The sequence below is a fragment of the Cryptomeria japonica genome, chromosome 10, assembly GCF_030272615.1.
Source record: "Cryptomeria japonica chromosome 10, Sugi_1.0, whole genome shotgun sequence".
Taxonomy (NCBI): domain Eukaryota; kingdom Viridiplantae; phylum Streptophyta; class Pinopsida; order Cupressales; family Cupressaceae; genus Cryptomeria; species Cryptomeria japonica.
The window spans coordinates 345,058,631-345,076,280 of NC_081414.1; positions in this window are offsets into that span (position 1 = coordinate 345,058,631).

Sequence of the window (17,650 nt, forward strand, 5' to 3'; positions counted from 1 at the left end):
AGTCCGAGAAGGAAGATGGTGATGCATTCATTGTAGCTTTGGCTACTCATGCAGGTAATGATGTATGGCTAATTGAATCAGGTGCATCTTTTCATATGACTTCCAACAGATATTGGTTTTCTGAATATGAAAAATTTAATGGAGGTAAGGTGTACTTGGGTCATGATTCACATTTAGATATTGTTGGTCATGGTAAAGTTAGAATCAATTTTCCTGATGGTAGAATAAAAGGGATTGGTAGTGTGTTGCATATTATTGGATTAAAATGAAATTTATTATCTATGAGAAAACTGATAGATGCGAGTGTGCAGGTAGTCTTTTCTAAAGCAGGATGTAAAATGATTGAGGGTGCTATGGTGATTTCTAGAGGTGTCAGATTTAGTACTTTGTATAAGCTAGAGGCATACACTGTTGAGTGTAATAGCACTTCTATAAAAAGTAAATTTGTGGATCCTTCATCGAAAGATTTGAGGGTTTCACCTTCAGCGAATGGACCTGGATTTTGGGTACCTAAGGGTGTTCTTTCTTCTTAAGCAAAGTTACCTACAGAGAAGACTATGTTATAACACTAGAGACTTAGCCACATTGAAGAAAAGGGTCTAAGGATCTTGAAAAATAAAAACCTTGTTGAAGGTTTGAATGATTGTAATCTTGAGTTTCATTTATGTGAGCATTGCATTTGTGGAAAACAAAATCGCATTTAGTTTTACTCAAGTTCTCATAAATCTTGTGGTGTTTTGGATCTTATTTATTCTAATGGATTTGGTCTTGTAGATGTTCCTTCCATTAAAAAATCCACATATTATGTTTCATTTATTGATTATTTTAGAAGGACATGGGTATACTTTTTAAAGAGTAAATCTGAAGTTTTCAGTCATTTTAAAGAATATAAAGCAATGGTTGAGTTACATATTTGAAAGAAAATTAAATGTTTAAGGACTGGTAATGGTGGTGAATTTTTCTCTAATGATTTTGATAGATTCTGTAAAGACTATGGCATTAATAGATAGAAGACAACTCCATATTCTCCACAACAAAATGGAGTTGCAAAAAGAATGAACATGACACAAATGGAGAAGGCTAGGAGTATGCTAATTGGTGCTGGTCTAAAACAAAAAATTTGGGCTAAAGTTGTTGCTACTGCTTGCTACCTGATTTTCAAGTCTCCTACATCATCTCTTGTTGATAAAATGTATATGGAAGCATGGTCAGGTCAAAAGACTTCATTGAGACATCTTAGAGTTTTTGGTTGCAAGGCATATGCACATGTGCCAAAAGAGAAGTGAACAAAGTTGGAGAATGAGGCTATGAAATGTATCTTCATCGGTTACAGTTATGGTGTGAAAGGATACAAGCTTTGGGACCCTATTGCACAAAAGGTAATTCATAGTAGAAGTGTTTTTTTAGAGAAATTAAGCCTCCTTCTGTTACATTGTAGCGAGAATAGACTAAACATGGAGATGTGATTTAATTCCCTTCTACACCCGAAAGAGTTGAATCAAAACCACTTGATAGGCAAGAAATTGAGGAGAGCTCTTCTACCTCTGAATCTTCAAAAGAGGAGGAATAACCTCCAACTCAACTTGTTCGAAGGTCTACAATACATATAGCAACCACCTGAAAGGTATTCACTTGATGATTAGTGTAAAGTAGAAAATTGGATCCTAGTGACTCCCCACCTAGGAGAGAGAAAGGAAGCCACTAGGATGATTTTCACTTGGAAGGACTTTACATTCAAAAGAGGGGATTGAATCCACTAGATCCAAATCCAAGGGAAACAAGGATGTGAATTCCAGGTGGATTGCAAGGGTTGAAGTGTGATTTACCCTATTTTGTAAATAAAAAAGTTGACTTGTTGACTACATAGAAAAGAGAGATGAAATGAGTGAAATGAGGGGCTATTGGCTCGGGATCTTGCTATAATTTGGATCTAAGATATCTATACTAGTATGGATCTGGCCTGCGAATTTGAGGAAAAGTTGTCAGGACCGTGCTGAAAGTGTCCACGATCCTCAAAAAAATCCGTGAAACAAAAAGGGTTTCTTTGTCTTTGCAAATCAAGCCCAAACCTACAATTACAGTTGCACACCTACAACCTACACACAAAAAATAGGGGAATAAGGTTTTTGGATAGGGGTTTTCCTTAGTCAAACCCTGGTTGAGGAATCAACCTTGAAAGAAAGTAATTGCAAATGCTTGAATGTAAACAATGAAAATGTATACCTTGTAGATTTGCAATTTGTTGATAATGGTTGCTTTATTTATTGAATGTAATCGTAAATGTTATATGCAATGGCATGTAACATGACAAAACCCTAACGCACACACACATATGCTTGCCAATTAATGTTGTAAATGTTGCTCCAATGGATGAATGGAGAAGACACATGAAGAAGAAGACTTGATGAATGCTTGAAGACTTGAATGCTTGAACTTCGTGTATTGTGTATATTTTCTCCTTTGTCTCTTTTGTATCGCCCAATCATTTATATAAAAATGAGAGGACCAACTCTCTTTTATACATGCCTCAGAGGATCAATTCACCAGAGGTCGACATTAGGGAAGTTCTAAATTCCAAAATGTAGATAGTACCAGAGGGACCTATCTTAGGACCACCCTAAGAGGGGGATGGGGGCACCATGTCCCCGTCCTAGGGGGACAGGGGTGCCACACCCTTATCCTACCCTATCTTGGGGTCCAGATAGGTTCCTGAGGTCATCTCAGGGCTATAACAAGGAGAGGTTCAAGGTGGAAGTGTAGAGGGAAGTCTCGGTTGGGAAGAAAGATGTTGTCACCAAGGTGAGGACCTCAAAGGTGGTTAAATTTGCTAGGGTCAGAATTTTATGACACTATAATTAGAGATGTATTTTTGCTTTGAATACTAATGTTGATGAGCCTAGATCTGTAGAAAAAGCATTAGGTATGAATGATGCAGAATCTTGGAAGATTGTTATGGAAAATGAAATGACAGTTTTAAAAAAGAATGATACATGGGATCTTGTACCATTGCCTGAAGGATGTAAGTTTGTTGGTTGTAAACGGGTGTTCAAGAAAAATATTGGTTCAAATGGAATCATTGAGAAGTATAAAGCAAGGTTGGTTGTAAAAGGCTACTCTCAGGTTGAAGGTGTTGATTATGGTGTGATATTTTTTCCTGTTGCAAAAATGACATCCATTATATTTTTGCTTTTTATTGCTACTACTCATGATTTAGAGGTTGAGCAAATGGATGTGAAAACAGTTTTACTTCATGTTATGTGGAGGAGGATATGTATATGACATAGCTAGAGCACTATGTGGTAAAAGGTAAAATTAATTTGGTCTGCAAATTGAAGAAATCCTTGTATGACCTCAAATAGAGTCCCGAGATGTGGTACCAAAAATTTGATACATATGTTTTGAGTTTGGGATTTGAACGTTCTAAATCAGACCTTTGTGTTTATTATAAATCTGATGGTGATCATTTCTTGTACATTGCATTATATGTTGATGATATGGTATTCATTGGTAAAGGGAAGGGAAAGGTATGATTTTAGAACTAAAGTCTCAACTTGCTGCTAAATTTAAAATCAATTATCTTGGTGCAGTGAAACATATTCTTTGGATGGAAATTAGAAGAGATAGAGTGAATAGAAAGCTATGGCTAGGCTAGAGTAAGTATGTAAATTTAGTTTTACAGAGGTTCAACATGCAGGATTGCATACCATTATGTGTTCCCTTTACAGTTGGAACAAAATTATCTATTTCAAATTTTCCTCCATCTCCATCAGAGATGGAAGACATGAGCAGAGTTCCTTACTAGAGCGCAGTTGGAAGTTTAATGTATGCTATGGTTAGTACTAGACTACACATTTCCCAAGCAATGAGAGTTCTTTCCAGATATGTGTCTAATCCTGGTAGAGTTCATTGGGATGCAATCAAAAGAGTCTTCAGATATTTGAAGGGTACCTTAGAGTATTATTTGTGTTATCATAGTAATTTGGTTGGAGATGTGATTTCCCTGATATTCATGGTTATGTGGATTTAGACTAGACAAGTGATATTGATATAAAAAGATCTACCAATGCTTATGTGTTTAATTTATTTGGTGGTGCAATTAGTTGGATGAGTAAGCAATAGGTTTTGATTGCTTTGTCCACTACAGAAGTAGAATATACGGTAGCTACTCATGCTTGTAAAGAAGCCATTTGGCTTAAGAGACTGTGCTCAAATATTGAAATAAAACAAAGTGCAATGACACTTTATTTTGACAGTCAGAGTGTGATCTGCCTAGTTAAGAACCCAACATTTCATGCCCAAACCAAGCACATTGATGTCCAGTATCATTTTGTTAGAGATATAGTCGAAGATGGCAGGGCGAAGCTAGTTAAGATAGAAACTTTGATGAATATTGCAGATTCTTTAACTAAGGCTATAAACACAAATAAGTTCAGATGGTGTTCGGAGTTTATTGGCCTCATGGCCCCTAACATAATTTATTGTGTTGATACTCCCTTTGGTCTTGCAAGGTGTTAGACAAGTGGGAGAATGTTGGGAAAATGGTGTCTCAACCTTGCATTTACATAAGGTTACTAATTATGGTAATTTTTCATTTGAGCACAAAATAGTGTGAAATTCTCCCCAAAGCTTCAGATTGGCTAGATAAGCATGCCAAAAAAATTTCATCGCAAGTTCATAGCTAGATTTGAAGATAATAAAGTTTTTGTTTTTGGAGGGTGCGATGAAATATTTAAATTTAATTTTGAGTACTTTAGACCCTTTGAAACACCTTGAAAAGTGGGCATAACTAGCATAGAAGGTTACACGGTGATAGAGAACTTTGTGATCTTTCTGGCACATCAAACGGTTTGTCAATTGGACACTCGATTCACAAGTTGTGGCCTCTGGAAGTTTGGACTCCTGAAATAGGAAATATAAAATGCATCGAACACATAAATGAGATGTAAAAGGATGGAACACGTGTTGATGTGTGTTTTAACACATCATAGGGCATATAGAATGAGGATAAGTTCGGCTCTACTTTATTGTGTGGTTTAGCTCATTGTTTTGTAATACCGTTTGACAATTTCTTGTATTGTATATCATATATATGAGGTGCATGAGATAGAGATTGTGTGTAAGAGTCTTATGGCTATTGTGTTACCTTTGAATCTTTGATTAGTGATACTCTTATGAAGATATTTCTCTACAAGTATATTGTAATATGTTATTGATTGTTGAATAATATATTGAGTTGCTTTTGGAGTGTGGGTTTTTTTTCTCCCGAAAGAGTTTTCCCCACGTAAATCACTGTGTTGTGGTGTGCATGTTATTATGTCTATTTTTGTTAAATTTTCTTTAACTGTTGTAATTATCTATTAAAAAAATTGCATTACCCTCCTCTCAAGGTTAGTGTAGGAAGTTGTTCCACTACTTAACTACCTTACAAGTCATTAATTAAATAAATATTTATTATTTATTTATTTATTTATTTAAATTGTTAATATTTTATTCTACCTTATCCTATTATTTAATTAATTAAATATTTATTTTTATTTAATTAATTTACTGCTCACCTTTATCCTTCAAACCTCGTCCATTTAATCCTAGTCGTTAGATTCATTGATATGGATCACAATCTAAACTTGCCATCATGTGACAAGTATTCATTTCATATGACTACTAATACCTTATCTATTTTCATTGAACTTAGACACTTCCTATAAATCAAACTAAATCTATATTTCATCAATTAATTTCATACTCACCTCTTAACCCCAACCATAAGGATGTTTATCTAATGCAAATGCTAAACTTATACTCATCTCTCATATGACACTTGTCATATGAATACATTTTTTATCCTAACCATAATCACTAAATATAACCATCCATCATCAATCTATTCTAGCCCTTGATTCTCCTCTTGGGAATTCTATAAATAGAGGCTTTCATCCTTCATTTTGAGGATCAACCAATTCTCATGCTAGTGAGTTAGTGCTACTATTTTTCTATCATAATATCATTTTCATATCAATCTTATGCTTGTTTCTATATTGAGCAACCCATATCATAATCTAGAGGAAATCAAATAGAGTTAGGGTGTACTCTATTTTATCTCAACTAGGAGAATAGAGATGGTTTGAGGTATACATTTGGTATTTATTTGCATTCTTATGTTATTTTGCTTCAACCATTTTTTCATATCTTTGTAGCATTTGGCCTTTAAGCCAATAGACAATAGGGTAATAACTTGCACCAAGCTACAATTTTTTAACGTTACAAACCCCTAGTTGTAAATATAAGTAATATACCAATTCCTATGAAGGTTGAATAATAGTTTCAATCACATACTTTAATTTGATAATTTTTAAATCAAATAAGGGAAGGGTTAACCAAATTGAAGACTTAATACTTTTAAGTAAATTGGTCTTTGTTAAACAATTCATGAATTCACAACCTTTAATCATTTTCATAATTGCCAATTTAGTTTTCCTCTAAAAATATAGATGGTGAAAATCAAACATATTGTTTTCTCTTTTACAATACTCAACCAACTGAACTGAGTTTCTTCTTCCTGCCATCTCCCTTCTTTTCTTCAACAAATCCTCTTCTTATTGCCCCCAGCTGAACCCTCAAAACTTCACCTTCTTCCATGTACACTACTATCTATGTGGAAGTATCTATAACACCCTCTTTACTTGATTTCTAGTGGAGTAAAATTTCATTAAGATTATTTTTCTCTACTATGTAGAGTACTACTGCATTAAATTCTTGGTACAAGCTATTATCTATTCAAATGAGCTATTGCTTGATTATAGTTAAAGTTCAAATTGCATTTTTTTAAGAATTACCTAACATGCATGCATATATGTATGCATGCATGTACACACACACACACAAATACGTGTACATATGTATCTATCTATCTATCTATCTACTATATATATTCTCCATATCTTTAAGAAAACACACACACACAAAAAAAAAAAAAAAGATGTGTGTGTGTGTGTGTGTGTGTGTGTGTGTGTGTGTGTGTGTGTGTGTGTGTGTGTGTGTGTGTGTGTGTGTGTGTGTGTGTGTGTGTGTAAATATGCATATTCATTTATGTTTTATAGTTATAACCATTTAAGCACTAACTTTTACTAGGAGAGTTTAATTAGTTAAGTAATGCATAATTCAACAACCAACTTTTTTTTTAGGGCACATAACAGTAATATATCAAATACCACCTAAGGAAAAATCATCATAATATATAAACACACTTTCATGTACTTCAAAAAATGCAAGTTCATGAAACCAAACAAGAACTATAATACACACACACACACACACACACACACACAGAGTTTAGATCCCCGATGACAATGGATTTTAATATAGATCTACTTTCTTTTCTTCTATGATACTCTTCCTCTCATCTTGGATGAGGAAACACTATCGTACATCCACATCATTAACTTGAGAGAGTATTTAATTTGGTATCATAATAAGTACAATCATATCAACATGCTTCACTTAAAATATAAAACACAATATTACATTTTCATTGACATGATCATTAAATTCAGAATTTTATCTTTTCATAGAATATATTAGACCTCACATAATGATTAACCAACATCCTTGAATCAATCATCATTCATATTTTAAGTCCAACATTAAAATTCATAATAAAATAACATAGTCTAGATGGTCATGAAAAATGGGATGTAACACAATCCCATATATCCCTTAACAGAATAAAGTTACATAGAAAGATTGAACATGACTTGATGGAGAGGGATAGGAATATGCTTAGTGGAATTGACTTAGAAGAAAGATTCTACGTAGAAGCCATTGCTGCATCTTGTTACCTAGTTAATTTGTCTTCTATATTTTTAGAGAAGATTTGAGGGGAAAAAGTTCTATAACTTGTTACCTAATTAATAATTTTCCTACATTAGCTTTGGGATGAAGTCTTTTTCCATAGTGTTGTAATTAGAATAAGATAAGATGAAGGACATAATTTATCCAAATCCTAAAACCAAGAAGGTTAAACCATAAGCTTGTGAAGGACTTGAGATTTAGAGATTCTATAGCTATAAAGGAAGTAGAAGTTCCACACCAACTTAGGAGTTGGTCCACTTGAAAAAATAACAACCAAAAAAATATATCCCTCTTAATTAAATTATTATTATTTCTTTGATTACTAATACTAGTGAACCTATGACTTTCAAGGAGGTGATGTACCCATATGATTTTGAGTTTTGAAGATTGATTATGGATGAGAAGATTGATGCATTTAAAATTATGAAAAATGGTACTTGGTATTATTACTTTAATTAAATATTGTTGGTGTAAATGGATGTTCAAGAAGAAGACCCGTTCAAATGGTGGTATTATAATATAAGACAAGATTTTTTGTGAAAGAATATTACCAAATTTTGGGGATGGACTACAATGACAATATTTCTAGTTGTTAAATTGAAATCTATTATGTTCTTATTCACTTTAACAACAATTTTTTATTTAGAGATTGAATAGATGGATGTGAAGATAACATTTTACATGGTGAGTTGGAGGAAGAGACCTACGTGACAGGCAATCCAAGAACTATGTTGTTAAAAGTGAGGAGTCTTTAGTTTGTAGATTGAAAAACACTCATATGGTCTCAAATTGCTATAATTTGATAATAGAAGTTTGATTCCCTTATGTTGGGATTGAGTTATTTGATATCAAAATCAAGACATTATGTTTAATATAAACAAGATAGTGATCTATTCCTTATATTATCCATTTTACATAGATGATATTTTTTATAACAATAAGATGTGATTTATGATTTAAAGTCTCAGATTTTAGTGTAGTTTGAGATGCACTTGGGGGTTGGTAATTATAACTTGGGTATGGAGATCAAAAGAGGTAAAGTGAACCCAAACCTTTTGTTGGGCCAATATAAGTATGCAAACTCTATATTGTACTTTTTCAACATGAAAAATACTATACCATTGAGTTTTTTGTTTTTTTTTAATTTTGGGAACTAGTATTTTAGTTAAGTAGTGTCTTACAACACCCACAAAGATGGAGTATGTGGCTCATGCCCCTTATGTTAATGCATTTAGGATTTTGATGTATGTAATGGTTTTTGCTAGACTAGCATCGCACAAGATATGGGAATATTGATACTATTAATGTATAAAATATTGGACAAGATCATTGTGGTGTAGTTAAGAGAGTTTTTAGCTATATGTAAGATACCTTAAAATGATCTATTTTTTATCATGGTACTTTTATATAGGAGTAGCAAGTTTAGTGGATATTTATGGATTGATGAATTTATGGTTTTATATTGGATCTAGGAGATATCAACAACAAAAGATCCACCAATATATGTGTTCAATTTTTGGTGATGCTATTAGTTGGATGAATACATTGTTAGACAGTTCAGATAACCAGAAGACAACTGAGAGGGGGGGGTGAATCAATTGTCACAGATTACAGGAACATTTAGCAATTTAAACTTTAATACCGGAACCCAAAACATTAATACCAGAATAGCAGTTAATCCAATTAACCATAAACAATAATCACAGAATAAAAGCCATCCACATAACACCAAGATTTGTACGTGGAAAACTCGGTAAAAGGAAAAACCATGGTGGGAAGCCTACCCACAGTCAAATAATATTTTTGTAGTAAATATGTGAATTACAATGAAGGGGCCTGCACTTGCAGGAAGGCCAACAGCCTAGAGCACATTTCTCATCACAAAAGGAGCCTCACTAACTACGTATAAATCCATACTACAATCTGGAGAAGTGTTGAACTGCAAAAGATAGCATCTCCTATGTCTAAGTACAGTTCCAGTTAAGATCAGTACTAGAGGACTAAATCCTCTTACATAAACCCAATTCGATCTCCAATGATCGACCAACTACTTTTCCTAAATGATATTACATTATTTGCACATTACATTCCTTGACCATGACCTCTTACATATAACCATGATGATCTACAATGAGATCTTACATATATATATACAAACCCCTCAACCATAAACAATCAGGTCGTCCACTAGACAATAAACCGATTACATAATTACAAACCATGTTGGCCTTATACCAAAAAAGTAGTATCAACACATAAGACATCCTGAAAATACATCAATGGGTCCTATCCACACATTGCATTAAAGTCGGTCCATAACCTAGAACAACCAAAACCAGGTATAGGTCCACACGCTACAACAATGATCTTCATCTGCCAAGTTGAACATGATCACCAACAGCATCCTGAAACTCTATCAAAAGCTGCACCAACACCACTTATGCAATTCATCAAAGATCTCCAACAAAAGCTTTGCTAGTGAAACCCTCATCGGAACCAGAAACCAATCTTCTAAGCAAGAAGGATAGCATCTAATCTCCAGACCAAAACCAACTGACCAAATATGAGTATGAGCATCATGAACAAGTCAATTCCATCACCAGATTATACTAGAGCCTATCGGATCATAACAAATCCAAGTTAACCAAAAACCACTCAACCTATTGGGACCAAAAGGGTGTCGGTAAATCATCCAAACAACTAGTGTTGGCATCAATGACAAAACATCAATGCAAAACATAATCAATTCCACTAAATGGCCAACAATCTCCCCCTTTGGCATTCATGACAACACTAGATGTGAAAAACATCTAAGTACCAAGAAATTCCAAACAAGTCTCCCCTTGTGGAAGACAACCAACAAACTCCCACATATAGCTCTGAATATCACTCCCCCTTTCTTTTTCTTTTTCACATCAGTATCACTTGTCCTTTAACATCAATGCCAGAAATCTAATAAAAATATCAAAGCAAAAACATAAGCCTCTAAATCACAAAGCTAACTACTCCCCCTAAGCAGTAGCATCCCACATTAGTGTCGGACTAAATAGTATCTCAGATAATGCATGTCAAACTGATGCCAAACCACATCATCAAGTCTCTATCGAAGGGGCAGAAACTCCCAATCTGTCTCTCAGGTACTCAAATGATTCCTTGGACCGAGGTTTAGTGAAAATATCTACAATTTGTTCTTAAGTGTTCACATAAACTAGTCTAACTTCATTTGCTTCCACCTTCTCCTTGATATGTGTTTTGTCTTAGAATGAAATATTGAATTCTTTGATATATCAATAGCAGCAGAGTTATCACAATGAATAACTACTGGTGCATCACAATACACCTTTATATCCTTCAACATTTGCTTCATCCATAAAACTTGTGTACAGTTAGTAGCAGCAACAACATACTCAGCTTCAGTAGTAGATAAAGAAGTACATGACTATTTCTTGTTGATCCAGGAAACCAACTTCTTTCCAAGAAAGAAAGCTCCACCGAAAGTACTTTTTCAGTCATCAACATCTCCAGCCCAATCAGCATTTGTATATGCACATAGAGTAAAGTTATCATCCTTAGGGTACCACAAGCCATATTTTGATGTACCTTGCAAGTGTCTAAAAATCTTTTTCACTGCCATCTCATGATTTTCTCTAGAATCACTCTGCAATCTTGAAATAATACAAATAACATTCATAATGTCAGGCCTAGTTTGAGTTAAATAAAGCAGACCTCCAATCATAGATTTGTATCTTGTAGGATTTACCGGTCCAGAAACATCTTTTCTTATCAATTTCTCACTTGTAACCATAGGAGTACTTACCAGTTTAGAATATCCCATTACCAAATTTCTTCAATAATTCCTTAACATATTTAGTTTGACAGATGAAAATACCTTTGTTAGTCTGAGTAATCTGGAAACCTAAGAAAAATTTTATCTCACCAATCATAGATATCTCAAATTCTTTTTCCATATTCTTAGAAAAATCTACGCATAACTTATCTTCACCTCCAAAAATAATGTCATCAACAAATACTTCAATAATCAGTATATCATCATCAATGATTTTATAATATAAATTATTGTTAGCATTGCCTTTAGTAAAACTAAGTTTTAAAAGATATTTATCCAACCTTGCATACCAAGCTCTAGGTGCTTGTTTCAATCCATATAAAGTTTTCCTTAACCTTCAAACCATATCTGTATCATCTGATAGTGAAAAATCATTGGGTTGCTCAATATGAACTTCCTCATCAAGATCCTCATTCAAAATTGCACATTTAACATCCATCTGATAAACCTTGTAGTTTTTATAAGCAACATAGGCGAGAAATAATCTTACAGCTTCAATCCTAGCTACAAGTGCAAATGTCTCTCCATAATCAATTCCTTCCTTCTAAAAATATCCTTTACAAACCAATCTAGCCTTATTCCTTATAACTTGACCATCCTCATTCAATTTATTCCTAAAAACCCATTTAGCTCCAATAACATTTTTATTTTTAGGCCAGGGAACCAAGGTCCATGTGTTATTTTTCTCAATCTGATCTAATTCTTCTTCCATAGCTTTCAACCAATATTCATCTTTACATGCCTCAATTATTGATACCGGTTGAACTTGTAAAATTAAACATACCTCATTAGTTATCACTCTTCTTCTTGTCATCACTCCATTGCTCTCATCCCCAATGATTTGATCTTCAAAATGATTCAATCTCACATACCTAAGAGTCTTCTAACTTTCTGTTCCTCTTCCATGTTCTTCAGTTACTGTAGAATTCTCTAATTGTGCCGAAGTAACTGGTGCAAGTCTTTGTTCCAATAAAGGTGCTATCGATTTAGATATAATCATTTCCACTGCCAGTTCCTTCTCATAAACTCTTATTTGACTTATGTTCAGCTCATCTACTTTGACATTAGCACTCTCCACAATTCTTTGCAATCTCTTGTTATAACATCTATATTCTTTTCTTTCATTAGAATAACCAAGAAATATGCCTTCATCACATCTAGGATCAAATTTCTCAATAGTATCATATCTCTTGATATAACACTTACTACCAAAAATTTTGAAATACTTAATTGTAGGTGTATTGCCAAACCATAATTCATAAGGTGTCTTACTGGTTTCTCCTTTGATGTGTACTCTGTTGAATGTGTAAACCGTTGTACTCATTACTTCTCTCCAATAGATATGAGGTAGACTAGCTTCCATCATCATTGTTCTAGCAACATCAAAGATAGTTTTGTTTTTCCTTTCCACAACTCCATTCTACTGAGGTGTCCAGGGAGTAGAAAATTGTCTTCTTATACCATGCTTGTCACAAAATTTATTAAACTCATCGGATGTGAATTCTCCACCATAATCTAATCTCAAACATTTAATCTTCAATCATGTCTCAGTTTCCACTTTAGCCTTAAAGATTTTAAACTTTTCAAATGCTATAGATATTTCTCTAAAAAAAGTAACCCACATCATTCTAGAATAATCATCAATGATTAGCATGAAATATTTATCACCATGAAAACTTTTAACTCTAGCAAGACTACAAAAATCAGTATAAATAAGATCAAGAACATCATTTGATTTATCTTGTATACTCCTAAAAGAGGTTCTGACCTATTTACCCATTTGACATTCTTTACATACTGGATTATAGGGCTTCATAATCTTAGGTATATCCTTAACTACCTTAGTTGAATTGATCTTCACAATGCAATCAAAATTCACATAACACAACCTATTATGCCATAGCCAACTCTCATCAATTTGTGTAATCAAACATGTTTTCTCACCGAAGTTCAAATGAAATATATTAACTTTTGTTTGTGTACCAGTTGCAATTTCCAAGCCAAATTTGTTAATGATTTTGCATTTTCCATCCTTGAACTGTAATTGAAATCTCTTATCTACCAATTGTCCTACACTCAAAATATTATGCCTCAAACCTTCAACATAATAAAAATTTTCAGTATTGTTCTTACCATCCAATGATATAGTTCATTTTCCTTTGATCATACATGCCTTGTCATCTCCAAATCTAACTAGACCACCATCAAATTATTGGAAAGACAAAAATTTCCCTTTATCTCTAGTCATATGATATGAACAACCACTGTCAATTACCCATTCATCCTTGTCTTCAATTTTAGCAGCAAGTGCCTTCTCCTCATGTACATTCTCTTCTAGTGTCGGATCATCTTCCTTGATAGCCAAGAACACCCATTCATTCCCATTGCCAGATCCACTAGCAGAGTCTTTTGTCGGTTCATCATTTGAATCAGTAATTCCTTCCCCATCCGCTATATAGCATGATTTGTCTATGTTTTTCTTGTATTTATACTTGTTCTGATATCCAAGGTTAGGCTTAAATGATCCTTTAACTCTTTCTTCAAATCTTGAATTCCTTTCAAGACATTTAGATGCAAAATTACCAATCTTTTTGTTGGCTTGATGATGATTGTAATATATTCATCATATGTTTTCATTGATGAAACACATACACACACATGATTGTATTGTCTACCGGTGTAACTTCAATTGTTTACATTGTCAACCAATATACTTAGTGGTTAATCTCTAACTGGTACATTGTGTCAACCGGTATGTGCATAAGAGACAATGACTGATTATACTAGATGAAGATCAAGATGGAGATCAAGCAGAGATTCAAGGATAACGGTTCATATGTTTTACTCAAACCAATATTTGATTGTTCCAATCGGTATTCGGTAATTTTGTGATGAGTTGCCACAGATCGTGATGAGTTACTAGCACTAACTACTTGGCGGTAATTTTTGTGATGCGTTATGATCACTTGTCCAGATACACTACACCTAGGAAATTGTGTTATGATTTCTTAAGGACGACATAAAATCATAAGGTCTAAATATTGACATTGCAATGAATTATTTCATATAAGTGAAAAGTGTTATGTTGTGTGTCGAAAGGAAAAAGAGTTAAGTTGCAGAGTATGCAAAAGAGTAGTGTTGAATAAGTTTAGAAAGATCTGATCAAGCAAGTATTGTGCTACTCAGAACAGATCAAACCAATCATGTTGTTTTCTAACAATTACCGCAGAATCAAATCCCCTAACTGGGTAAGCTTTAACAAGCTTCAATTTATAAATCCTCTAACAGGGTGATCCATTAGTTTGGATTCATAAATCCTCCACCAAGGTTACTCCTAACAGGGTACTACCTTTAACAGGGCATAAGCTTCTAATCAAGCTTTGGGATCTCTAACAAGATTCGCTCCTAGTAGAGCACTTTGTAGACCTTAACCGGTCAGTTATCTATTACTGCAGATAGTTAACTTGTGAGGTCCATCTCACCGTGGTTTTTACTTATTTGGGTTTTCCACGTACAAACACTTGTGTTATGGTGGATGCTTTACTTTTTGTGGATGTTGTTATATCATTTTGGATTGCATGCATTGTGTTTAAAAGCTTTGTTAAGTTCATCTACCGGTTAGTGTTTGAAGTAGTTTTATTTTTGGTATCACTGATTCACCCCCTCAGTGCTTTTCAAGTACATTACTCATTACATGCAAAACATTTAAAAGGTGTTTTTCCCTCATACTTACTTCCTACCGATCCTTTAGGTACTCTTCTAGCAATAGTGCTTCAAGTTGCTCAAACTCATCATCTTCTCTCTTCATATCTTCTAACTCTTTTGCATATAAAGCTTACCAGTCTTACTTATCGGTTGTAGATGTAGATGCATGAAAAGCAGGTTCAGTATTTACAGCTCCAGAAGGTCCAAATTCCTCAAGCTCAAAAGCAGATAGTTTCCCAACCAAAGTATCTTTGTTGACAGATGTATTAGCCATTGTTCTCAACTCATTAATAGCGGTAGCCTTAATTTTGTAAGCCGATGGTAGAGCTCTCAGGACTTTAGAAATAATTTCATCTTTGCTCAGAGTTTCACCACAACATTGGATTCCCATAACAATCTCATTTACCCTTTCCATGAATGCAGTAATCCTTTTATCTTCTTCCATCTGCAAGTTTTCATATCTCACCCGGTAACCATCAAGTTTAGCAATCTTCACTGTAGGGTCACCTTCATTAAGAGTTTCCAACTTATCTCATACAACCTTTCTAGATGATTTATCTACTAATCCCATTATTTGTTGATCAGATAGTTCACACAAGAGGGCTTCTCTTGCTCTACATTCATTCTCAAGCTCCTTGTCCAGGTTTGCCGGAGGAGGATTTCCAAATCCTCAATTATAAGGCATGACACCATTTTGTGTGATCTCCCAAATCTCCTTGCCAAGGCATCTCAAATGAGTCTCCATCCGAAACTTTCATACTGTGTAATTTGTTCCATCAAGCCTCGGAATATCCCTTTGAAAGATAGCTCCAGAAGAACTGGATGAACTTGAACTGTTAGTCACCATAGGATCTTCCTCAAGCAATTAAGCTTTCTGCAGAGAGGACCTAAGCTCTTATACCAATTGTTAGACAGTTTAGATAACTGGAAGACAACTAAGAGGGGAGGGGAGTGAATCAATTGTCACAGATTACAGGAACATTTAGCAATTTAAAATTTAATACTGGAACCCAAAACATTAATATCGGAATAGTAGTTAATCCAATTAATCATAAACAATAATTATAGAATAAAAGTCATCCACATAACACCAAGATTTGTACATGGAAAACTCAGTAAAGCGAAAAACCACGGTGGGAAGCCTACCCACAGTCAGATAATACTTTTGCAGTAAGTATGTGAGTTACAATGAAGGGGCCTACACTTGCAGGAAGACCAACAACCTAGAGCGCATTGCTCATCACAAAAGGAGCCTCACTGACTACATATAAATCCAGACTGCAATCTAGAGAAGTGTTGAACTGCAAAAGATAGCATCTCCTATGTCTGAGTACAATTTTGGTTAAGCTCAATACCGGAGGACTAAATCCTCTTACATAAACCCAATTTGATCTCCAATGATTGACCAACTCCTCTGCCTGAATGATATTACATTATTCGCACATTAAATTCCTTGACCATGACCTCTTACATATAACCATGATGATCTACAATGAGATCTTACATCTATATATACAAACCCCTCGACCATAAACAATTAGGTCAACCACTACACAAAAAACCGATTACATAATTACAAAGCATGTTGTCCTTAGACCAAACAAGTAATATCAACACATAAGACATCCTGGAAATATATGAATAGGTCCTATCCACACGTTACATTAAAGTCGGTCTATAACCTAGATCAACCAGGACCAAGTATAAGTCCACATGCTACAACAATGATCTTTATCCGCTAATTCGAACATAATCACCAACAACATCCTGAAACTCTATCAGAAGTTGCACCAACACCACTTATGCAATTCATCAAAGATCTCCAACAAAAGCTATGCCGATGAAACCCTCGCCAGAACCAAAAACCAATCTTCTAAGCAAGCAGGATAGCATCCAATCTCCAGGCCAAAACCAACTGACCAAATATGAGTATAAGCATCATGAACAAGTCAATTTCATCACCAGATTATACTGGAGCCTGTCGGGTCATACTGGATCCAAGTTAACCAAAAACCACTCAACCTACCGAGACCAGAAGGGTGTCGGTAAAGCATCCAAACAGCTAGTGTTTGCATCAATGACAAAACATCAATGCAACACATAATCAATTACACCAAATGGCCAACATAAATGACAAGCTATGGTCACTTTGTTCATAACAAACATTGTGTATAAAAAACTACTCATTTTTTATAAAAGGTCATCTAACTTAGATTTTTTTTTAAGATCTAGGGATAAGTCATTGAGTTA